Source organism: Oryx dammah, unplaced genomic scaffold (assembly GCF_014754425.2).
Source record: "Oryx dammah isolate SB20612 unplaced genomic scaffold, SCBI_Odam_1.1 HiC_scaffold_8, whole genome shotgun sequence".
In the NCBI taxonomy this organism is placed as follows: domain Eukaryota; kingdom Metazoa; phylum Chordata; class Mammalia; order Artiodactyla; family Bovidae; genus Oryx; species Oryx dammah.
Genome location: NW_024070192.1, coordinates 58,716,781 through 58,741,861, shown reverse-complemented (window position 1 = coordinate 58,741,861; position 25,081 = coordinate 58,716,781).

Sequence of the window (25,081 nt, the reverse complement as noted above, 5' to 3'; positions counted from 1 at the left end):
ATCCATTTGGGCAGAAGACATTTCTATGTGCTCTTGTTTCTTGACTTCCTGCTTGCCCACACTTCGCAATGACTATGTCAAAACATATGCCTTCTCCCCAACTGTATAATAGCCCAACCCATACCTTGTATCTCTTGTTCATTCAGCGTCTATTTCCTTACAAATGTGGCTTGCAGATTTTCTATTGTGGCCACTCAGACCCATCTTTTTATCAGGATTCTTTAGCTTCAATAGCAATGGAAAATCTCTTTCTCTCATCCTCTCCACATCTTTCTATTTGTCTTTTTCTTCATACTGTTATTCAGCACTAAAGAGATCTAGTTTATTTCAGGTTTTTTTTTTTTTTTTTTTTTTTACACCAAACCTCATCAAAAAGTTCTAAGTCATACTTTTGTTCCTTGAGTAGCTTCTCTGGGGGTGACAATCCTCCCTAAAAGATATTTAATTAAGGATGAAACTGCATTAAATCCTTTTGTGTCTTCAGGGCTGAGCTATTACACCTATCTTGCACTCTCTTTGTATCCAGATAATTCTGATATTCAGCAGGGATTAGATCATTTACTAAAAGCATAATGCTTAGCTAACATATTAAAGTTTCAATTATGCTAGGTTGTAATTTCTTAACATTACTATCACAGGTTAACATTCTGGAAATGTTGAACAGTCTCATAGAACAACCTGAACAGGTTAGCTTAATGAATAATTGCTGTTCATGGAAATGCATTTATATCTAAAAGCAATTTTATAAACACATTTGAATTAAATTCTGTTGTTTTTAATTATACAAAAAAAAAGGTTTTTCTACACACTAATGACATCTTAAGCATCTGAAGACAGTTGAAAATATTTGGTGTATGTGTGTTGGGTGTGGGGAACAGGAATATAGGTCTTACAATTGCATTAAACTTACTCAGCAGGTGCAGAAGGTAAACTTGTTTTAGTTCTTTGAAAGAGAAAGGTGATTTATTCCCCTGGGAAGCCACACATTTTGTTAATATTCTTAAATGTACTTTGGATTTTTAGTTATACAACTACATGCATCATTTAAAATCCAAATAATGTTATTAGGCTCATACCAAAAAAAAACAGTCTTCATCCTATGGTGTCACACTAACCAGGTGTACTTCTCAGAAGCAACCATTTCCATGTTTCAAAATGGTTGCGTATATTGTGATTTGCATTAAGAAAATTCCGATTTCATTTATAGCTGGAAAATATTTAACTCTACGATTGGCCTGGTCACTCCCACCCCTATTATTTTTGACTTTCATGTACCTTCCAAACCTGACTCAATTTCATGGAATTTTTTTGGAATCTTGTAGTCATGATAGCATTATCTTATTCGTAAATGTTGTTCACTGCTGCACCAAGTAATATACTATTACAGTATTTATTTTCCTGTATATTTTGCTCTTTCTAGATTTTCTATTTGTTTTATTTTTAATCTGCTGTTCTATCTAAAGATAATCTTTTAAACCTAAACAAATCTTTCAAACACAAGTATTATTATCAGAATATTCAAATAAAAATTTAATTATGTGTACTCAAAATATTCAAATATATTAGAAATCTTCTCATATCCCTGTAAAAATACATATTTTTAGTACCTTATTGAGTATCTCCCTGGAAGAGTGATCTGTCTTTCTTCTCCAAACTAATGGACTGTTCTATAGGTCACAGGTACATAGTGTCTATTATGAGCTCTTTGTACCTCTATAGTTAGATTGTATATCTACTTCTTTGTCAATTTATTTCTTAAGTTTTTAATGGGGCTTCCTTTGTGGCTAGCACAGTAAAGAATCCACCTGCAATGAAATAGACCTGGATTTGACCCCTGGGTCGAATACCACCTATGTTCAATACCTGGGTCGAATAGGTGCTTTTTAATAGCATCTATCAATTAAAGGTGCATAGGAGGCAATATTTTTGAGACTGTTAATTTATTAAAATGTATTTGCCCCCATTACATTTATTGATAATAATTTTCTCTTAATATCCAGTATTGTTGCTCATAAGATTAATTTCATCATGATAATTGCCCTTCATTTTTTTGTCCTTTTTTTTTTTTATCAGAAATCTTTTAGTACCTTACCCAATTGTAGTAAAATTTCACTATGATGTACCTAAATGTGAGCCTTTTATTTTTCTTCATATATTGTATTTGGACTCTCCATGAAAACATAAATATAGAGGTTCATGCCCTTTAGTTGCAGGACACATTAAATTTTTAAAGATTATCCTAGCCAGATTAATAAGAAATCTGGGGTCCCCCAGGAAGAGAAAAAAGTGTGGGGCTTTTGAGGAGTAGATAGAGGTCTGGAGTTATCAAGGAGGAGAAAAGAACAAACACTTCTTTCTTTAAGCCCAGAACTGATGATTGCACAACAAAGCAACTCATCTTGTTCAAGGAAATGCTTTCCCTTAAACTCTGAACCAATGATTATATAACAGCAATGTATCCTACTTGAGGACATGTTTCTCCTTCTTGAGAACCTTCTAACTAATCCTGTCATCTTAAAATCTATATTATGGGAGTGTGTTTGGTAAGATCTTTCTATTGTTAGTTCTAATCCTATTATTTAAAAATATATATTGGAACCATGGTGCTGAAGAAAACTCTTGAGAGTCACTTGGACAGCAAAGAGATCAAATCAGTCAATCCTAAAAGAATCAATCCTGAATATCCATTGGAAGAACTGATGCTGAAGCTGAAGCTCCAATACTTTGGGCACCTGATGCAAAGAGCCAACCCATTGGGAAAGATCCTGATGCTGGGAAAGATTGAGGGGAGGAGGAGAAGGGAGCAACAGAGGATTAGATGGTTGGATGGCATCATCAACTCAATGGACATGAGTTTGCTCAAACTCCAGGAGATATTGGAGGACAGAGAAGTCAGACGTCCTGCAGCCCATGGGGTCACAAATAGTCAAACACGACTGAGCGACTGAACAACAGCAAGGAGGTACTGACAGCACAAGAACTCTTCCTTTCACCCTTTATATCTCATCATTCCTCCCATATAAATAACTGCTATATATAGCCCCTAGCTGTGTGCTACTCATTGTCTACCACTGTATTTTTCTCATCAGATCACTGATTTCTCATTTGGTTTCAAAGCACAGTGATAAATATTGTGGGGCAATCTGTTCAAAAAACTAATCATGGTATGTGAAGTTTCTGGACCCAGTTTGAAACACTTGTTTAAAGGATAAGTTAAGAATCTTTAGAGAAGATACTGAAATGATTGTATGCTGCAGAAAGAGCTAAGAATCATATGATATAAACAATTAGGAACAGATTATACACACTATTTGGAAACTTTTTTCACTGATATTATTATTCAGAGAAATGTTCATGTTACTAACCTGTCTATCTCATTATATACGAGCATAATGTTGACAAACATCTCACAGTTGGAACTGTTTGCATTTTGTCTGTGTATGTGCTGTGTTAGTTCATGTATATGCATGTGTGATTCCTTTACTATGCTCTTTCATCAGATTCTATCATGGTTTGTAATTATATTAAAAAAATAAAAAATATATATATTGGGTGGGTCTGGCAAGACCGTTACAACATTGAGACATTCTTTAGATTTATTGCTAATAACCAATTGAAAAGTATATAGCTGCCTTGCTAAGACTATCAAGGGGGGCACTCTCCATTCCCCATCTGATGTCTATGTCAGAAGCTTTCTTCATTCCTTTTCATTCTTTAATAAAACTCTGCTACACAAAAGTTCTTGAGTGATCAAGCCTTGTCCCTGGTCTCAAAGCTAAATCTTCTTCAGAGATCACAAATCTGACACCGTTCACTGTAAGCTATCATTATCCACCATCTATTTTCTCTAATGCCTGTTAGTTGAATGTTTGATCTCTTAAATATTTTCTTAATTTCCATATATTTTATTTCCTATTTTTCTTTGATTTTATCAATTAAGTTCTACTTTATGGGAAACTGAGGGCTTCCCTCATAGCTCAGTTGGTAAATAATCCACCTGCAATGCAAGAGACCCGGGTTCAATTCCTGGGTCAGGAAGATCCACTGGAGAAGGGATAGGCACCCACTCCAGTATTCTGGCCTGGAGAATTCCATGGACTAAATTCATGTGATTGCAAAGAGTACATCATGACTGAATGACTTTCACCTTCACCTTTATGGGAAACTATAAAGTAACCTTGACTATACCTTCTAATAGTTTTTATTTTTTCTTTCTCCAATAAGAGCATTCTTATTTTATGAATGTTACATATGCTCATTTGTCTGAGCAATAATTTATTTTAATAAGTACAATTAATTAAATATCACCATATAATACATGCTTTGATAAGCACCCTTCTTTTTTGTTTTGCTGAAAGTTTTACTCTGGTTTTAGGTTTGAAGTGTTCATTAACAAAAGAAACCACTTGCTACATACAAACGACAATGTCAATATTTAGTAGAAGATTATTTAACTTAATTTCAATATTCAGTAATTTAAAAAAATAGAAACGATAGAGAGAAGTAACAGCATGTATGTCACCAAACTGGGCCAAATGTAATATTCAGACTTGGATAGCACTGAGAAATTCCACATAATATCAATATGGAATCCCAATTAGGAAAGAGTCCAAGGTGATGTGCCCAACTCACAGTAAGACTTCATATTGCAGCTTTAGGGTCTCCAATTTATAATCGCAGGCTGCAATATGACATCCTCCTCAGTTTATGTTTAAAATCAAAAAACTCTGATTTTTCTTCAACTTTTCAATGGTTTATTTCATCTTGTGAGCCATAAGATTCCTTGGACCCTGGGGGACTAGTGAAGTCCCTGGAGCTTAAGAAATTCCAAACCCACTCCCTTTCCCATCTAAAATGCTGCTTAATGTAGTGGTAGTAAATGGTGTCCCAGCAGGCATGCATGTAGTCCAGACAGAGTCCAGGTAAGGTCAAGAGTTGGTCAGAGGTCTGTTCTCAAAACTTCTGAAGCCTGAACAAGACTGCCTCCATTCAGAAAACGAAGATCATGGCATCCGGTCCCATCACTTCATGGGAAATAGATGGGAAAACAGTGGAAACAGTGTCAGACTTTATTTTCGGGGGCTCCAAAATCACTGCAGATGGTGACCACAGCCATGAAATTAAAAGACGCTTACTTCTTGGAAGAAAAGTTATGACCAAACTAGATAGCATATTCAAAAGCAGAGATATTACTTTACTGACTAAGGTCCATCTAGTCAAGGCTATGGTTTTTCCTGTGGTCATGTATGGATGTGAGAGTTGGACTGTGAAGAAAGCTGAGCGCCAAAGAATTGATGCTTTTGAACTGTGGTATTGGAGAAGACTCTTGAGAGTCCCTTGGACTGCAAGGATATCCAACCAGTCCATTCTGAAGGAGATCAACCCTGGGATTTCTTTGGAAGGAATGATGCTAAAGCTGAAGCTCCAGTACTTTGGCCACATCATGTGAAAAGTTGATTCATTGGAAAAGACTCTGATGCTGGGAGGGATTGGGTGCAGAAGGGGACGACTGAGGATGAGATGGCCGGATGGCATCACGGACTCGATGGACATGAGTCTGAGTGAACTTCGGGAGATGGTGATGGACAGGGAGGCCTGGTGTGCTGCAATTCATGGGGTCGCAAAGAGTCGGACATGACTGAGCGACTGAACTGAACTGAACTGAAAGACACTGATGTTGGGAAAGACTGAAAGCAGGAGGAGAAGGGGATGATAGAGGATGAGATGGTTGGATGGCATCACTGATTTAATGGACATGAGTTTAGTAAACTCCAGGAGATGGTGATGGATAGGGAGGCCTGGCGTGCTATAGTCCATGGGGTTGCAAAGACTTGGACATGACTGAGAGACCGAACTCAACTGAAGTGAATAATACATCATCTTCTTTAATCATCATAATCACTTTTGATGGTTTCAGAAATATTATTACCAATTAAAAGAGGAAGATGCCAAGAGTCAAAACCTTTTCAAAAATGCCAATTAATTCTGATCATGTAGATATTGTACACTTTCTTCTAAGTAATATATTATGATTCCCCTTTATTGCTCAGAGCATTGTCAAGGTGAAGGGGCTTGTGTAACTCCATGAAGCTATGAGCCATGTGATGTATGGCTGTGCTTTCCATCATAGAGGACTTGGACGCAAATGTAGGAAGTCAAGATATTTGGTGTAACAGGCAATTTGACCTTGGAGTACAAAATGAAGCCCCTGGAGGAGGACATGGCAACCCACTCCACTGCTCTTGCCTGGAGAATCCCATGAACTGAGGAGCTTGGCAAGTTATATTTCATACTGTTGCAAAGATTCAGACAAGATTGAAGCAACTGAGCATGCACACACAAAATGAAGCAAAGAAAAGGCAAATAATTTTGTCCAGAGAACACATTGGTCATAGCAAACACCCTCTTCCAACAACAAAAGAGGCAACTCTACACATGGACATCACCAGATAGTCAATACCAAAATCAGATTCATTGTATTTTGTGCAGCCAAAGCTGGAGAAGGTTGACATAGATAGCAAAAGGCTCAGATCATGAGCTCTTTATTGTAAAATCCAGGCTTAAATTGAAGAAAGTACAGAATAGTACTAAGCCATTCAAGTATAATTGAAATCAAAACCCTTATGATTATGCAATGGAAGTGATGAATATACTCAAGGGATTAGACTTGTATTGAGAATTTCTTAAGAACTATGAACAGAGGTTCACAACATTTTACAGGTGGCAGGGATAAAAACCATCTCAAAGAAAAAGAAATGCAAGAAGGCAAAGTGGTTGTCTGAGGAGGTTTTACAACTTTCTGAGAAATTAAGCAAAGAGAAAGTCCAGGGAGAAAGGAAAAAAATATACCCAACTGAGAGCAGAGTTTTGAATAGCAAGGAGATATAGGAAAACATACTTAAATGAACAATGCAAGGAAACGGAGGAAACCAATAGAATGCAAAAGACTAAAGTTCTCTTTAAGAGACCCGGAGATACCAAGGGAACATTTCATGCAAGGATGAGCACAATAAAAGACAGAAATAGTAAGGACCTGAGAGAAACAGAGAGATTAAGAAGAGGTGGCAAGACTATACAGAAATATCCAAATAGAGGTCTTATGACCATGGTCTTATAACCATGATTTTGTAGTCACTCACCTGGAGCCAGACATCCTGGAGACTGAATTCAAGTGGTGATGGGATTCTAGCTGAGCTAGTTAAAAATCCTAAAAGATAATGCTGTTAAAATGCTTCACTTAATATGTCAACAAATTTGGAGAACTGGGCAGTGGTCACAGGACTGGAAAAGAACAGCTTTCGTTTCAACCCCAAGGAAAGGAAATGCCAAAGAATACAAATTACCATAAAATTGCATTCATTTCACATGCCAGCAAGGTAATGCTCAAAATCCTTCAAAGCTTCAGCAGTACATGAACCAAGAAATTCCAGATGTATAAGCTGGGTTTAGTAAAGGCAGAGGAACCAAAAATCAAATTGTCAACATTTGTTGTCTCATAGAGAAAGCAAGTGATTTCCAGAAAAACTTCTACTTCTGTTTCATTGACTATGTTAAAGCCTTTGAGTGTGTGTATCACAGCAAACTGGAAAACACTTAAAGAGTTGGGAACACCAGACTAGCTTACCTATCTCCCAAGAAGCCTGCATGCAGGTTAAGAAACAACAGGTAGAACAATGGACTGGTTCATAATTGGGAAAGGAGTACATCAAAGCTGTATATTGTCACTCTGCTTATTTAGCTTCTATGTTGAGTACATCATGTGAAATGCCAGGCTGGATTAATCACAAATTGGAATCAAGATTGCCAAGAGAAATATCAACAATCTCAGATATGCAGATGGTAACCACTCTAAAGGCATAAAGTGAAGAGGAATTAAAAAGCTTCTTGATGAGGGTGAAAGAGGAGAGTGAAAATGTTTGCTTAAAAATCAACATTCATAAATCTTAGATCATGGCATCCAATCCCATCACTTAATGGCAAATAAAAGAAGAAAAAGTGGAAACAGTAACATATTTTCTTTTCTTGGTCTCCAAGAATGGGACTGCTGCTGCTGCTGCTGCTAAGTCACTTCATTCGTGTCTGACTCTGTGCGACCCCATAGATGGCAGTCCACCAGGCTCCCCCGTCCCTGGGATTCTCCAGGCAAGAACACTGGAGTGGGTTGCCATTTCCTTCTCTAATGCATGAAAGTGAAGAGTGAAAGTGAAGTCGCTCAGTCGTGTCCGACTTGCAGAATGGGACTCCAGTCATGCAAATACAAGACATTTGCTTCATGTCAGTGTAAGTATTATGCTGCTTCTAAATGGTATAATGCATGTTGACAGCTTTATTTTAAAAATCAATCCAAATCAGAGTTTTAAGCTCTGGAATAAATTTTCTTTTGAATATTATAATATTCACATGTCCAGATATCCTTACATATTAAAAAATTCACCTGTTACATGAAGCACATTAAGCTTCTAAACATTTGACTATTTCCTCCAATTTAAATTATTTCCCATACCTCTATACATCTATAAAACTTCATTTGGTGTTCTTTAAAAATATCTTTCACATTTTCTTTGAATTTTTTATTAATCTATTCCATCTTACTATATTCAAATCTCCTTGTTTAAAAGGAATATCTTGTATCCTTCCCAGTAACTAGAACCAGAGATCAGCTATGGTGACTATTTGAGAAATATTTGTTGAAGTAAATGAAGAAAATTAACATTAAATTTATGTAACACAGTTATATGGAATTATATGCTACAAGTTATTTTATCAAATTCAGAACTTATTTTATGAGTACTGTGATCTACTAGTGGTGTACCCAGGTATGAGCTTTCGATACTTCATTAGAGAAATATTAGACCTGCTCTCTTCTGTTTATTTTCTTGACCTCCAAAATCGCTGCAGATGGTGACTGCAATCATGAAATTAAAAGAAACTTACTCCTTGGAAGAAAAGCTATGACAAACCTAGACAGCATATTTAAAAGCAGAGACAACTGAAACTTTGTGGACAAAGATCTGTACAGCCAAAGCTATGGTTTCTCCACTAGTCATGTATGGATGTGAGAGTTGAACCATAAAGAAGGCTGAGCACTGAACAAATGGTGCTTTTGAACTGTGGTTGGAGAAGACTCTTGAGAATCCCTTTGACAGCAAGGAGATCAAACCAGTCAACCCTAAAGGAAATCAACACTGAATATTCACTGGAAGGACTGATATTGAAGCTGAAGCTCCAATACTTTGGCCACTTAATGAGAAGAGCTGACTCATTGGAAAAGACTCTAATGCTAGACCTCAACGCTAGGAAAGATTGAGGACAGGAGGAAAAGGGGGCGCCAGAGGATGTGATGATTAGATGGCATTATCAACTGAATGGACAAGAGTTTGAGCAAACTCTGGGAGATGGTGAATGACAGGGCAGTCGGGCATGCTGTGGTCCACGGGGTTGCAAAGAGTTGGACACGACTGAATGCCTGAACCACCCACTTGCTCTCTTCCGGTGGAGTAGTGTTTATCCCACTGTCTTTCTAAGTCAACTGTGAAAGAATAATAATAATAATAATAATAATAGTGCTACAAAAGCATGAATAAGATGCTGCTGCTTAAAACTCAAGTGAAAAATATAAAATGTTTTTGTTTTTCAAAGTATTTGCCTGATTTCTTTCATTGCAATTTATTTTAAAATATAGGGGCTGGATGTGTTGCAGCCTGGTGGAGCAGAGACCAGAACCTGGCCCATGACTCGATGGTGAGGCAAACTGAGCCCTCATGACTGTCCTAGTAAGCATGCAAAACAGACATTCTTGGGGTGGGTCGTGCTCTCTACTCCGCTCACTGCCTACCTCTGCCTCTATCCCCATGGAAACAAAACAAGATGTTCCTGATCAACAGCAGAGCTTTAACTTTACTCCCTCTTTATGGTGTGCTATTCAGACTCCCCAGTATAGCTATTCCCTAATGATCTCATGTGACTTCTACAATAAAAGTGAGGATGAAGGGAGCCGTTTTATCTTCCTGCTATGGAGCAATTGATGCAACTGCTAAAAGAGGTGGTTAAATATAATCTTTGGTTTCTAGGAGGGCCCCCTGATAGCCTGCTCACCAAATTACATGTCTGTATTTTCATTATGCACTCTTCCCGTTATTTCAAGTCTTTCTTACCCACTAGGCTGGAGGCGGCAGGTGGCTCCCAAGGGGACCTGAAGTCCGGAAGGATTCCCCCAAAGGGAAAACTGAAAGTGAAGACAGTGAGCAGTAAGTGAGACACCTGGATCGCCACCAGGCCCTCAAACTCTAAGGGTGGGAAGTCCCTTGTCTTACAAAGTCAGGATAACAATGGTGAATGATTTGAGTAAAGCTGAGAAACATTATCTCCAGCTTTTAAAGCACCTCCTCCGGACTGCTGGAGCACAGGTGAGAGGAGCAACTGATGCAACTGCTAAAAGAGGTGGCTAAATATAATCCTTGGTTTCCAGAAGAAGGCACTCTAGATATTGAAATCTGGGTTCGAGTGGGAGAAAATTTTAAAAAGCACACAGGAGAGGGGATCAAAATACCCGTGAGGGTATCTGAGACCTGGGGGCTAGTGTGATTGGTCCAATACCCTCTACAGAGTAAGAAACCATGTGAGAAGGCGGCGTCCTCAGAGGCAGCTCCTGCTAACCCTTCCTCCCCTTTGCCATCCAAGACTGAGGATGATTTTTTGACACTACCGCCTCCATCAGGTCTAGAAATGTCTCAGGAGGATAAGCCTCTGACTCAGCAGGCCATGACCTCTGCCTTTCATTCTGGTGCTTTGGACGTTTAGTATCTTGCTTTCCCTATTGATTATAGGCCTGACCCCAATGATTCCACCGAGGTTGTTGCAACCCATGAAACTTTTGACATCAAGGTTTCAACGTAATTAAAATCTAGCATTAGGTCGAATGGGGCTATTCCCCATATACACAAGAACTATTGGATATTTGTTTGCATGGGAAATTCTCTCCTTAGGATGTTAATATGTTAGCCAAAGCTGCTTTAAATGGTCCCCAGTGGTTTACAGTTTTTTGCCTCTTATACTGAGTTGTGCCAAGAGCAAGCCCATATTTATTTGGCCAGTGGACATAATCTTACTTTTGAAATGCTCACAAGAACAGAACAATATACCAGTCCAGTAGCCCAGTTGACTTATGAAGGTATACTAACTGGAGCATATGAACAGATTGCAAAATGGTGCCGAAGGGTGTGGCAGACTGTGTCAGACCCTGGCGAGCCTATTGGTTCATTTGTTAAAATATTACAGAGACCTGGAGAAGACCCTGAACTGAATTTGTAAACTGGCTCTCATCTGCTCTCCACCGTCAAATCAACAGTCCTACAGTGGAGGACATTTTGTTAAAACAATTAGCTTATGAAAATGCCAATGAAGATTGCAAGGCTGCTCTTAACCTTATTCGTTAAAATGGCAGCCTTTCCGATTTTGTCAAAATATTGGTACACAGGCTCACAAACAAACCATTCTAGCCCAAACAAGTTCTACTGCCTTTAAAAATAATTTTAGCTCTTCCCCTGCCAAATGCTTTCAATGTGGAAAGCCCCAACATATGGAAAAGGATTGTTGTTCTGGCCCAAAACAGGTGTTACAATTCTTCCACCTACTGGTGACAATAAAGCACCAGGACTATATCCTTGGTGCCAGAAAGGCAATCACTGGGCTAATTAAAGCAGATCTAAATTTCATAAAAACGGTTTCCCTTTACAACTAGGAAACGGCCAATGGGGCCAGCCTCAGGCCCCACAGACAATGGGGGCATACCCTGTGAGGACCTCCACTCTTCAGTGTATTTCCAGCCTCAGCTGCTACCGGAGAAAATGCTGAGTGGGACCTCCCAACCAGAGTAACTGTTCAGATTAGTGAATTGGATCCCTCCATAGTTATCCTTACTGGGATTCATGGCCCTATTCTACTGGGGGCCATAGGATTCATTTTGGGCAGAAGTGGCCTTACCCTTAAGGGCCTCCAAATTCTTCTTGGCCTTATTGATCCAGACTATTCAGGAGAAATTAAAATAATGGCTCTCTCTCATTCACTCCATGTCATTCCTCAAGGTCAGCAAATTGTTCAGCTCCTTCTCTTGCCTTACCATACCCCTAACAATTTTAATCCTGTCACCAGAGGAGAACAACAATGTGGAAGCACAGGTGATCAAGTAGTGTGCTTTAATCAACAAATACTCTCAGATCGGCCCACTTGTAAGGTGAAAATTCTAGGAAAATCCTTCTCTGGTCTCTAAGATACTGGGGCTGACATTTCCATCATTGCTTCTCATCAATGGCCAGAGGATTGGCCCTTGACTGAACCCCAGAGGAAAATATCAGGCTCGCAAGAACCCCAACAACTTGCTCAAAGTGCAACAGTTCTTCCTTGCCTAGGACCTGATAGACAACTTGCTTATTTCCAGCCTTTTGTTGCAGACATTCCCTGTAATTTATAAGATCTTCTTGCCCAATGTCACCTAGTTCTCTCCAATGAGGGAAAGGCAAATCATATGATGGCAAGAATGGAGTACCAACCAGGAAAAGGCTAGGAAATAATTTACAGGGGGATCCTTCTCCTTTACCTATTCATTCCAAATTGGACAAAAAGGGGCTAGGATATAAAAGTTTTAATGGGGCCATTGAAATTTCTCCACCATCACATGCCACACCTCTAACGTGGCTTACATCTAAACCTGTTTGGGTGGATCAACGGCCTCTAACAAAGGAGAAACTTATGCATTTACAAGCCTTAGTAGAAGAACAATTTCAAGCAGAACATATAGAGGAGTATACTAGCCCTTGGGATACTCCAGTTTTTACAATTCCTAAAAAGTCTGGCAAATGGAGGCTGCTTCTTGATCTCTGAGCTATTAATAGAGTTATGCACCCCATGGGGGGCTTGCAGCCTGGACTCCCATCCCCTTCAGCCATACCTCAAGACTGGCCAATTGTAGTTCTGAATTTTAAAGATTGTTTTTAATACAATCCCCTTAGCCCCCCAAGACAAAGAAAACTTTGCATTTTCAGTGCCCAGTATTAACCAACAAGCTCCCATGAAACGGTACCAATGGAAAATGTTGCCTCAGGGGATGATGAATAGTCCTATGCTATGCCAACAATACATGGCTAGTGCTCTGAGGGTAGCTTGATCCCTCTATCCTCAAGTCTATGTCATTCACTATATGGATGACATACTCTTAGCTGCCCCAGAAGAGTCTCTCCTAAATCCACTTTTTCACCAAGTTCAACATGATCTTATTGGGACAACATGTAGCGCCTCCTTAGGTTATTGGGTTTCAGAACACACCATTATACCCCAAAAGGTATCCATTTGATATGAGAATCTCAAACCATTAAATGATTTTCAGAAGTTTTTAGGAGATATTAATTGGTTGCCCCCTGCTCTGGGCATTCCTACTAGTTCACATAAACACCTCTTTGAGACTCGTAAAGGGGGATCAGCCCTTTCCTCCCCTTGGACTTTGACTCCGTAAGTTAAAAAGGAACTTGATATGGTAAATATTGCCATTCAAAATGCTCAGCTTAATCGTATTCATTATGATTATCCTATTCTCTTCATTGTCGTAGCTTCTCCAGAAGGCTTTGCTGCTGCTGCTGCTGCTAAGTTGCTTCAGTCATGTCCGACTCTGTGAGACCCCAGAGACGGCAGCCCACTAGGCTCCTCTGTCCCTGGGATTCTCCAGGCAAGAACACTGGAGTGGGTTGCCATTTCCTTCTCCAATGCATGAAAATGAAAAGTGAAAGTGAAGTCGCTCAGTCATGCCTGACTCCTAGCGACCCCATGGACTGGAGTCCACCAGGCTCCTCCATCCATAGGACCCTCCAGGCAAGAGTACTGGAGTGAGGTGCCATTGCCTTCTCCGCCAGAAGGCCCTACAGGAGTTTAATTTCAGGAACAGCCTACATTTGGCATCATAGAATGGTTGTTCCTGCATTCTCAAGAGGGCAAAACCCTGATGACATATGTTACCCTTATGTCTAATTCAATTATGTGGGGAAGAAAACATACTCACCAGTTGACTGGCTTTGATCCTCAAACTGTTCATGTTTCATTTAACAAAACTCAACAATAGCAACTTTGGCAAACTTGCTTATTATGGCAGGTTGCCCTTGCTGATTTTGTGAGCATTTTAGACAATCACCCTCCTGCACATAAATTGTTACGATTTATTTCCCTAACTCCCTTTGTGTAGTCCAAAGTCATCAAGGCCACACCTATCCAAGTTGCTCCTACTTATTTTACAGATGGCTCTATCAATGGCAAAGCAGGCACTGCCAGGCATGAGGGATGAGAAACTCTAGTTATGCCCCGTGCTTTGGCTCAGCAGGTGGAACAGGGAGCAGTAATTACAGTACTTGCTTCTAAAGATAAGACCCCTATTAATATTGTTAGTGACTCTGCCTATATTTTTGGAATGACTAAGTCTATTGAAACTGCAAAAATTAAACATGTTAATTCTGAGAAATTATTCCTCCCATTTCTCCAACTTCAAAAAAGTCATTTGTTCCTGTTCCTTTCCTTTCTTTATTACACATATTTGAGCTCACTCCCCCTCCTGGGGCCTCTCACCCTTGGCAGTTCTCAGGCTGATCTTTTAATGATGCTCATTTTTAAACAAGCTTACTAGTCTCATCAACTTCTTCATCAATCTGCCTGCTTCCTTACACATCATTTCAACATTACTAAATCCCAAACAACAAAACTTAGCCAAGCCTGTCCTTGCTATCAAGTCAGTGCTTATCAACCTCCATCACCTGAAGTTAACCCTCAAGGGATTACTCCAAATGAAATTTGGCAGATGGATGTAACCCATTTCCCTGAGCTTGGACGCCTTAACTACCTCCCTGTTTCTTTCAATACTTATTCTCACATGCTTTGGGCTTCTACATATCCCAGTGAAACCACCATTCATGCCCAATGCCATTTATTAGCTGCTTTTGCTCATATGGGCAGTCCAAAGAAACTTAAAACTGACAATGGGCCCGCTTACACCAGTAAAGCCTTCTGCTTTCTCTGGTCCTTTGGCCACTCCACAGGCATCTCATATAACCCAAATGGCCAAGCTATTGTTGAATGAGCACATTATGCTCTTAAAATTCGGCTTTTAAAACAAAATGGGTGGGGGGGTGGAGCAGTCCTAAGATGGCAGAGGAATAGGACAGAGAGACCAATTTCTCCCTCAAAAATTCATCAAAAGAACATTTCAATGCTGAGTAAATTCCACAAAACAACTTCTGAATGCTGGCAGAGGACATCAGGCACCCAGCAAAGCAGACCATTGGCTTCAAAAACAGGTAGGAAAAAATATAATAAGATGAAAAAAGAGACAAAGGAGGTAGGGAGGGAGCTCCGTTCCAGGAAGGGAATCCCATCCCGGGAAGAGACTCTTAAAAAGAGAGGTTTCCAAACACCAGGAAACATTCTCACAGCCGAGTCTGTGGTGAGCTTTGGAAGCACAGAGGGTGACATAACAGGAAGGAAAAATAAATAATTAATTAAACCAACAGATTACAAGCCCAACAGTAACTCCCCCAGCGGAAAAGCAGTGCAGGCACCTGCATCCACCACTAGCAAGTGGGGGCTGGGCAGGGAGGAAAGGGAGGCGCAGCCGGCAGTGCTTTTTAAGAATCGGGCAGCGGGAGGCGCGGGCTGCAGTGTTTTTCTTGAGAATCGGGCTGGAACACCCTGCGCGTGGACAGTGCAAACTAACTTGGGCTAGCAAACCAGACTGTGGGATACCTACCACGTGAAATGCTGGAACATAAGACACCGCTAAGACCGCTCACAGGACAAAGGACGGATCAGAAATAGCCGGCTACAGATCATCCCTCTCCAGTGACAGGCAGCCAGAGCCTTAACGGCTGGAAGGGGGCAATCGCAGCCCAAGAGAGACATTACCTACCAAAATGCAAGCAGGTTTCTTTGTTAACTAAGACTTCTGGGGTTCTGGACAGTCATCATCCACCTGAAAAGGAACACCAGCAGTACACCCAGAAAACTGAGCAGCAGGGAAAGGCCATAGTCGCAGCGATTGTGCTCGCCAAACTCCTGAGCCACTCGGGAAGGGCACAAAATGCAGACCCAACCAAATCTGCACTGAGCCTGAGCGGCTTAAACCGGAGAGGTGCATGAAGCCTAGGGCCGGCCTCAGACGGTTCCCCAGCGGAGCTACATAGAGCCTGAGCGGTGTGCGCCGCGAGCAGGGGCAAACCCAGATTGGATGAGACACTGCAAGCACATGCCAGTAATATTTGTTTGCAGCATCCCTCCTTCCCCACAGCATGACTGAATAGTGAGCCTAGTATGTCCACCACAACCCTCCCTGTGTCAAGACGGAAATAAGACACGGAAGAGACCAGCAAACAGAGGAAGTTAAACAGAGGGAACCACCTTGGAAGTGACCCCACACAACCCACATCACCAGAGAAAGGGCCAGATATACCTTTACTACTTTTACAATCTTTTTTTTTTTTTTTTTTGAGTTGATGGGGTTGCGTGATCGTTTTTTCTTCTTTCTTTTTCTTTTTTTTTAACTTTCTTAAAATTTTAAGTACTCTATTTCTCTAATTATTATTTTTAATAATTCCTGTGGCTTTGTTTTTTGTTTTGTTTGTTTAGTTTGTTTGCTTGTTTTTTCTTTCTTTTTTCCTCTTCTTCTTCTTCTTTTCTTTAATATTGTATTTTTGAAAATCGAATCTCTACTCCAGATTTTTAATCTTTGCTTTTTGGTGTTTGTTGTCAATTTTGTGCATGTAAAAACCCAATCTTCAGTACCCAATTTTACCTGAGAGCGAGATTACTGCCTTGACCACTCTCCCCTCCTTTGGACTCTCCTTTTTCTCCACCAGGTGGACTCTGTCTCCTCCCTCCCCCTTCTCTTCTCTACCCAACCCTGTGAATCTCTGTGTGTTCCAGACGGTGGAGAACACTCAAGGAACAGGTTACTGGCCGGATCTCTCTCTCTCCCTTTCATTTATCTCTTTTATCCTCCTGGCCACCTCTGTCTACTTCCTTCCTCTCCTCTTCCCTGTATAACTCCGTGAACACCTCTGAGTGATCCAGACTACAGAGCGTACATAAGGAAGTGGTTACTGGCTAGCTTGCTATCTCCTCTTTTGATCCCACCTCATCTCATTCCAGTCACCTCTAACTACTCCCTCCCTCTTCTCTTCTCCATGTAACTCAGTGAACCTCTACGGGTGACCCTCAATGTGAAGAAACCTTTCATCTTTTACCTAGATGCTTTATCATCAGTGCTGTATAGATGGAGAAGTCCTGAGGATAGGGTAAAAATAAAACTGAAAACCAGAAACAGGAGGCTTAAGTCCAAATCCTAAGAACATCAGAGAAATCCTGAATCCAGGGAATATTAATCAATAGGAGCTCATCAAACACCTCCATACCTACACTGAAACCAAGCACCACCCAAGGGCCAACAAGTTCCAGAGCAAGACATACCATGCAAATTCTCCAGCAACACAGGAACACACCCCTGAGCTTCAATATACAGGCAGCTCAAAACTACTCCAAAACAACTGACGTCTCGCAACCCATTACTGGACAATTAATAGCACTCCAGAGAGAAGAAATCCAGCTCCACCCACCAGAACTCCAACACAAGTCTCCCTAACCAAAAAACCTTGACAAGCCACTGATACAACCCCACCCACAGTGAGGAAACTCCACAATAAAGAGAACTCCACAAATTCCCAGAATATAGAAAGGCCACCCCAAATGCAGCAATATAACCAAGATGAAGAGACAGAGAAATACCCAGCAGATAAAGGAACAGGTGAAATGCCTACCAAACCAAACCAAAGAGGAGGAGATAGGGAATCTACCTGAGAAAGAATTCAGAATATTGATAGTGAAAATGATCCAAAATCTTGAAATCAAAATGGAATCACAGATAAATAGCCTGGAGATAAGGATTGAGAAGATGCAAGAAAGGTTTAACAAGGACCTAGAAGAAACAAAAAAGAGTCAATATATAATGAATAATGCAATAAATGAGATCAGAAACACTCTGAAGGCAACAAATAGTAGAATAACAGAGGCAGAAGATAGAATTAGTGAAATAGAAGATAGAATGGTAGAAATAAATGAATCAGCGAGGAAAAAAGAAAAACGAATTAAAAGAAATGAGGACAACCTCAGAGACCTCCAGGACAATATGAAACACTCCAACATTTGAATTATAGGAGTCCCAGAAGAAGAAGACAAAAAGAAAGACCATGAGAAAATTCTTGAGGAGATAATAGTTGAAAACTTCCCTAAAATGAGGAAGGAAATAATCACCCAAGTCCAAGAAACCCAGAGAGTTCCAAACAGGATAAACCCAAGGTGAAACACCCCAAGACACATATTAATCAAATTAACAAAGACCAAACACAAAGAACAAATATTAAAAGCAGCAAGGGAAAAACAACAAATAACACACAAGAGGATTCCCATAAGGATAACTGCAGATCTTTCAATAGAAACTCTTCAGGCCAGGAGGGAATGGCAAGACATACTTAAAGTGATGAAAGAAAATAACCTACAACCCAGATTACTGTACCCAGCAAGGATCTCATTCAAATATGAAGGAGAAATCAAAAGCCTTACAGACAAGCAAAAGCTGAGAGAATTCATCACCACCAAACCAGCTCTCCAACAACTGCCAAAGGATATTCTCTAGACAGGAAACACAAAAAGGGCATATAAACCCGAACTCAAAACAATAAAGTAAATGGCAATGGGATCACACTTATCAATAATTACCTTAAACGTAAATGTGTTGAATGCCCCAACCAAAAGGCAAAGACTGGCTGAATGAATACAAAAACAAGATCCCTATATATGCTGCCTACAAGAGACCCACCTCAAAACAAGGGACACATACGGACTGAAAGTGAAGGGCTGGAAAAAGATACTCCACGCAAAGAGAGACCAAAAAGAAGGCAGGAGTAGCAATACTCATCTCCGATAAAATAGACTTTAAAACAAAGGCTATGAAAAGACACGAAGAAGGCCACTACATAATGATCAAAGGATCAATCCAAGAAGAAGATATAACAATTATAAATATATATGCACCCAACATAGGAGCACCACATTATGTAAGACAAATGCTAACAAGTATGAAAGGGGAAATTAACAATAACACAGTAATAGTGGGAGACTTTAATACCCCACTCACACCTATGGACAGATCAGCTAAACAGAAAATTAACAAAGAAACACAAACTTTAAATGATACAATAGACCAATTAGACCTAATTGATATCTATAGGACATCTCACCCCAAAACAATAAATTTCATCTTTTTCTCAAGTGCTCACGGAGCCTTTTCCAGGATACATCACATCCTGGGCCATAAATCTAACCTTGATAAATTCAAAAAAATCAAAATAATTCCAAGCATCTTTTCTGACCATAATGCATTAAGATTAGATCTCAATTGCAGGAGGAAAAAATATTAAAAATCCCAACATATGGAGGCTGAACAACACACTTCTGAATAACCAACAAATCACGGAAGAAATCAAAAAAGAAATCAAATTATGCATAGAAATGAATGAAAATGAAAACATAACAACCCAAAATCTGTGGGACACTATAAAAGCAGTGCTTAGATGAAAGTTAATAGCAATACAGGCATACCTCAAGAAACAAGAAAAAAGTCAAATAAATAACCTAACTCTACACCTAAAGCAACTAGAAAAGGAAGAATTGGAGAACCCCAGAGTTAGTAGAAGGAAAGAAATCTTAAAAAATTAGGGCAGAAATAAATGCAAAAGAAACAAAAGAGACCATAGAAAAATCAACAAAGCCAAAAGCTGGTTCTTTGAAAGGATAAATAAAATTGACAAACCATTAGCTAGACTCATCAAGAAACAAAGGGAGAAGAATAAAATCAATGAAATTAGAAACGAAAATGGAGAGATCACAACAGACAACACAGAAATACAAAGGATCATAAGAGACTACTATGAGCAATTATATGCCAATAAAATGGACAACGTGGAAGAAATGGACAAATTCTTATAAAAGTACAACTTTCCAAAACTGAACCAGGAAGAAATAGAAAATCTTAACAGATCCATCACAAGCATGGAAATTAAAACTGTAATCAGAAATCTTCCAGCAAACAAAAGCCCAGGTCCAGATGGCTTCACAGCTGAATTCTACCAAAAATTTAGAGAAGAGCTAACACCTATCCTACTGAAACTCTTCCAGAAAATTGTACAGGAAAGTAAACTTCCAAACTCATTCTATGAGGCCACCATCACCCTAATACCAAAACCTGACAAAGATGCCACAAAAAAAAAAAAGAAAACTACAAGCCAATATCACTGATGAACATAGATGTGAAAATCCTCAACAAAATTCTAGCAATCAGAATCCAACAACACATTAAAAAGATCATACAACATGACCTAGTGGGCTTTATCCCAGGGATGCAAGGATTCTTCAATATCCGCAAATCAATCAATGTAATTCACCCCATTAACAAATTGAAAAATAAAAGCCATATGATTATCTCAATAGATGTAGAGAAGGCCTTTGACAAAATTCAACATCCATTTATGATAAAAACTGTTCAGAAAGCAGGAATAGAAGGAACATACCTCAACATAATAAAAGCTATATATGACAAACCCACAGCAAACATTATCCTCAATGGTTAAAAATTGAAAGCATTTCCCCTAAAGTCAGGAAAAGACAAGGGTGCCCACTTTCACCGCTACTCTTCAGCATAGTTCTGGAAGTTTTGGCCACAGCAATCAGAGCAGAAAAAGAAATAAAAGGAATCCAAATTGGAAAAGAAGAAGTAAAACTCTCACTGTTTGCAGATGACATGATCCTCTACATAGAAAATCCTAAAGACTCCACCAGAAAATTACTAGAGCTAATTAAGGAATATAGTAAAGTTGCAGGATATAAAATCAACACACAGAAATCCCTTGCATTCCTATACACAAATAATGAGAAAATAGAAAAAGAAATTAAGGAAACAATTCCATTCACCATTGCAATGAAAAGAATAAAATACTTAGGAATATATCTACCTAAAGAAACTAAAGACCTATATATAGAAAACTATAAAACACTGATGAAAGAAATCAAAGAGGACACTAATAGATGGAGAAATACACCATGCTCATGGATCGGAAGAATCAATATAGTGAAAATAAGTATACTACGCAAAGCAATTTACAAATTCAATGCAATCCCTATCAAGCTACCAGCGATATTTTTCACAGAACAAGAACAAATAATTTCAAGATTTGTATGGAAATACAAAAAACCTCAAATAGCCAAAGCAATCTTGAGAAAGAAGAATAGAACTGGAGGAATCAACCTGCCTGACTTCAGGCTCTACTACAAAGCCACAGTCATCAAGACAGTATGGCACTGGCACAAAGACAGAAATATAGATCAATGGAACAAAATAGAAAGCCCAGAGATAAATCCACACACATATGGATACCTTATCTTCGACAAAGGAGGCAAGAATATACAATGGAGTAAAGACAATCTCTTTAACAAGTGGTGCTGGGAAAACTGGTCAACCGCTTGTAAAAGAATGAAACTAGATCACTTTCTAACACCATACACAAAAATAAACTCAAAATGGATTAAAGATCTAAACGTAAGACCAGAAACTATAAAACTCCTAGAGGAGAACATAGGCAAAACACTCTCCAACATAAATCACAGCAGGATCCTGTATGATCCACCTCCCTGAATTCTGGAAATAAAAGCAAAAATAAACAAATGGGATCTAATTAAAATTAAAAGCTTCTGCACAACAAAGGAAACTATAAGCAAGGTGAAAAGACATCTTTCTGAATGGGAGAAAACAATAGCAAATGAAGAAACTGACAAACAACTAATCTCAAAAATATACAAGCAACTTATGCAACTCAATTCCAGAAAATAAACGACCCAATCAAAAAATGGGCCAAAGAACTAAATAGGCATTTCTCCAAAGAAGACATACAGGTGGCTGACAAACACATGAAAAGATGCTCAGCATCACTCATTATCAGAGAAATGCAAATCAAGACCACAATGAGGTAATATTTCACACCAGTCAGAATGGCTGCGATCCAAAAGTATACAAGCAATAAATACTGCAGTGGATGTGGAGAAAAGGGAACCCTCTTACACTGTTGGTGGGAATGCAAACTAGTACAGCCACTATGGAAAACAGTGTGGAGATTTCTTAAAAAATTGCAAATAGAGCTGCCTTATGACCCAGCAATCCCACTGCTGGTCATACACACTGAGGAAACCAGAATTGAAAGAGACACATGTTCCCCAATGTTCATTGCAGCACTGTTTATAATAGCCAGGACATGGAAACAACCTAGATGTCCATCAGCAGATGAATGGATAAGAAAACTGTGGTACATATACACAATGGAGTATTATTCAGCCATTAAAAAGAATACATTTGAATCAGTTCTAATGAGATGGATGAAACTGAAGCCGATTATACACAGTGAAGTAAGCCAGAAAGAAAAACAACAATACAGTATACTGACACATATATACAGAATTTAGAAAGATTGTAATGATGACCCTGTATGCGAGACAGCAAAAGAGACACAGATGTATAGAACAGACTTTTGGACTCTGACGGAGAGGGAGAGGGTGGGATGATTTGGGAGAATGGCATTGAAACATGTATACTATCATGTAAGAAACTAAGTGCCACTCTATGTTCAATACAGGATACAGGATGCTCGGGGCTGGTGCATGGGGATGATCCAGAGAGATGATATGGAGTGGGAGGTGGGAGGGGGATTCAGGATTGGGAGCTTGTATACACCCATGGTGGATTCATGTCAATGTATGGCAAAACCAATACAGTATTGTAAAGTAAAATAAAGTAAAAATAAAATTAAAAAATAAATAAATAAAACAAAACTGGGGAATAGCAGGAAAATCTCCACCTGCACATCTGCATTTAGCTCTCCTAATCTTAAATTTTTTTCACAACAAATGACCAAAAATCAACCCCATGTGAGAAACACTATTCACATATTCCCTTAGTGTAATGCATACAGGTCTGGTAGAAGGCGCCAGAAGGTGGTCCTTGGGAAGGACCAACACCCTACTAACATGGGGAGGAGGATATGGTTGTGTCTCAACAAGTCAAGGCCCTCAGTGGATACCAAGCAGGTGCATCAAGCCATACCAAGAACCCTCCATTTGTGCCACAGGAGATGTGGATCCCAGAGTGAGTGTGGTGATGGTGACATAGAAAGTCCAGAGGTTACACCAGGTGGACCCCACCAGAGCAAGATCCAGGACCACATACTCTTAAGACACATCCTGTGACTTGGAGACAACTGAAGAGCCTCAGTTAGAAGAGCAAACAAATACCCCTGCACAAAACAACTAAAACACCCCAATCATCATGCTGCTGGCTATGGTGGCATTGGTCTCATGTGTGGTAACTGGGGCAGATGCTGATTTGTATTGGGCTTATATTCCAAAATTTCCATTTAATTCAGTTCAGTCACTCAGTCATGTCTGACTCTTGTGACCCCGTGGACTGCAGCACACCAGTCCTCCCTGTCCATCACCAACTCCCAGAGCTTACTCAAACTAATGTCCATCGAGTTGGTGATGCCATCCAACCATCTCATCCTCTGTCATCCCCTTCTCCTCCCACTTTCAATCTTTCCCAGCATCAGGGTCTTTTCTAGTGAGTCAGTTCTTCACATCAGGTGGCCAAAGTATTGGAATTTCATCTTCAGCATCAGTCCTTCCAATGAACATTCAGGACTGATTTCTTTTAGGGATGGATTAGTTGAATCTCCTTGCAGTGCAAGGGACTCTCAAGAGTCTTCTCCAGCACAACAGTTCAAAAGCATCAATTCTTAAGCCCTCAGCTTTCTTTATAGTCCAACTCTCATACCCTTACATGACTACTGGAAAAACCATAGCTTTGACTAGACAGACATTTGTTGTTAGAGTATTATCTTTCCTTTTTAATATGCTATCTAGGTTTATCATAGCTTTCCTTACAAGAAACAAGTGTCTTTTAATTTCATGACTGCAGTCACCATCTGCAGTGATTTTGGAGCCCCCCAAAATAAAATCTGCTACTGTTTCCATTGTTCTCCCATCTATTTGCTATGAAGTGATTGGACTGGATGCCATGATCTTAGTTTTCTAAATTTCGAGTTTTAAGCCAACTTTTCCACTCTCTTCTTGCACTTTCATCAAGAGGCTATTTATTTCTTCCTTACTTTCTGCCATAGGGTGGTGTCATCAGCATATCTGAGGTTATTGATATTTCTCCTGGCAATCTTGATTTCAGCTTGTGCTTCATCCAGCCTGGCATTTCACATGATGTACTCAGCATATAAGTTAAATAAACAGGGTGACAATATGCAGTCTTGACACACTCCTTTCCCAACTTGGAATCAGTCTGTTGTTCCATGTCCAGTTCTAACTGTTGCTTCCTGACCTGCATACAGATTTCTCAAGAGGCAGGTCAGGTGGTCTGGTATTCCCATCTCTTGAAGAATTTTCCAAAGTTTGTTGTGATCCACATAGACAGATTTTAAGGACTTCCCTGTAGCTCAAACAGTAAAGAATCTGCCTGCAATGCAGGAGACCAATGTTCGATCTCTGGGTCAGGAAAATCCTCTGGAGAAAGGAATGGTAGCCACTCCAGTATTCTTGCCTGGAGAATCCCATGGACAGAGGAGCCTGTAGGGCTACAGTCTGTGAGGTTGCAAAGAGTCAGACATAGCTAAGCAACTCACAAATACACAGCCAAAGGCTTTGGTATAATCAATAAACAGAAGTAGATGTTTCTCTGAAACTTTCTTGCTTTTTCAGTGACCCAGCAGATGTTGGCAATTTGATCTTTGGTGCCTCTGCCTTTTCTAAATCCAGCATGAACATCTGGAAGTTCATGGTTCATGCACTGTTGAAGCCTGGCTTGGAGAATTTTGAGCATTATTTTGCTAGTGTGTGAGATGAGTGCAATTGTGCAGTAGTTTAAACATTCTTTGTCATTACCTTTCTTTATTAT